This window comes from Megalobrama amblycephala, unplaced genomic scaffold (assembly GCF_018812025.1).
Source record: "Megalobrama amblycephala isolate DHTTF-2021 unplaced genomic scaffold, ASM1881202v1 scaffold550, whole genome shotgun sequence".
NCBI lineage: Eukaryota > Metazoa > Chordata > Actinopteri > Cypriniformes > Xenocyprididae > Megalobrama > Megalobrama amblycephala.
The window spans coordinates 73351-75227 of NW_025953461.1; the positions used below are offsets into that span (position 1 = coordinate 73351).

Here is a 1877-nt window from a genome sequence, read left to right on the forward strand (position 1 = left end):
AGTGTCAGTGAAGGAGGGAGATTCAGTCACTTTAAACCCTGATCTTACTGAAATGAAGGATGATGATCTGATTCAGTGGAGGTTTGGAAACACTTGTAATAGCTGAAATCAATGTAACGGCCGACAGATTCACTGTATATGATGATGTTCTTGATGGGAGATTCAGAGACAGACTGAAGCTGGACAATCAAACTGGATCTCTGACCATCACAAACATCACAATGAAACACGCTGGAGTTTATGATCAATTCCTAAATGCATTCGATCTAATATTTTTTTCTTATATTCGTCTCATTGTCTACGGTGAGTTAAATATCAGTTTCACGTGTTTTATTTATTACAGCTAGATCTAAAGAAGTATCTTATCATGACTAATGAGTTCAAATGACTAATTCTCTTACTTTCACATGAACAGCAGGTTTATATTTAACTTTCTATTCAATAGTTTTAAATGCTCTACTTTTGATCATCTTGGTTCCTCTGGATGTTTCTTGAATCTCTTCATTCATCCTCATTTCTCTTTATTCTCTCATGTTTTCAGCTCGTCTGCCTGTTCCTGTCATCAGCAGTAACTCTTCACAATGTTCTTCATCATCATCATCATGTTCATTGGTGTGTTCAGTGGTGAATGTGAGTCATGTGACTCTCTCCTGGTACAAAGGAAACAGTTCATTGTCCAGCATCAGTGCGTCTGATCTCAGCATCAGTCTCTCTCTACCTCTGGAGGTGGAATATCAGGATAAAAACACCTACAGCTGTGTGCTGAACAATCCCATCAGCCACCAGACTCAACATCTGAACATCACTCAACTCTGTCACACATGTTCAGGTACGGCAGCGCTGATGATATTAGCGTTTATTGACTGAGCTGATCTCACTTTGATGTTTTTATTCCTCAGTCCACTGTTGTGGTCCTACTGAAGCTGTGATCCGATTGGTCCTCTCTGCTCTGGTGGGCGTGGCTACTGTCATTCTTGTGCTTTATGACATCAGATCCAGAAGAGCTGAAGGAGATCAAGCACATATTCACACATCAGGTACATGATTGATGATGACTGATTCAGCATATATTAATATTGGTGAGATTGATTCATTTATGGCTTTACATGTTCATCTTTTTCAGGAAGTGCTTAAATCTGAAGCAGAACGCTGAACTTTAAAGGTTCTTCAAGTGTGTTTTTGTCATAATAAATACTGATGATTATTTGAGCTTCTCTTTCAGTGTCAGATTTGTAAAACTCTTATTTGTAAGGCTTTATTGTTTATATTTCTCTCAGAGACACACAGATCTCACTTTACTACTACTGCTGTATATTTGTCATGTGTATTTTACACTGTTGTTGATGATCAAATTAAAATAGCATCTTTTTAATGTGTCTGACGGAGTTGACACAAATTAAGTTCTGAAGTACATTTTTAGAAGAAAACATTTTCAGAAAAACCTGTTCATTAGCTGAGACCTTTGTCTACAAATATATCAGTTTATAATAATGTGTTATGAAATAATAAAAACTAACATCTCAAACATGTTTTGTCTCTTCTCTCAAGAATCAGTGAGATTAAGTTCAGACTTCTATTCTTGCCATAACTCTGATATCATTTCATGATCACTACATTCACTTGCGTCTTGTGTTTTGGTTCACTAACATCCTCCTGTCAGAGTCTCTGTAACAATTGTAGTCACACATTTATTACGGTCTTCCATTAAGCCGCTGGTGTCGGTGGCAGAAGTAAGCAAGTTAATCACGTGTGCCCATTAAGTCGCAGATGTTAAAATGCAAACTGTCTCTTTATTTTGTTCCAGTCAATAAACACTGCTTCCAATCAGTTTCCTGTGAGCTCTCGTTCTTATACTGTTCTTACGCATAAAGTTCATA

At 37.2% G+C, this 1877-nt stretch overlaps 1 long non-coding RNA gene across 1 annotated transcript; it reads left to right on the forward strand.

The window, feature by feature from the left end:
• The first annotated feature begins 704 nt into the window (after nucleotides 1-704).
• LOC125262004 lies at nucleotides 705-1525 on the forward strand. Its single transcript, XR_007183489.1, has 2 exons — nucleotides 705-1037; nucleotides 1124-1525. It is a non-coding gene; the product is annotated as an uncharacterized LOC125262004 (long non-coding RNA).
• Nucleotides 1526-1877: the final 352 nt, after the last annotated feature.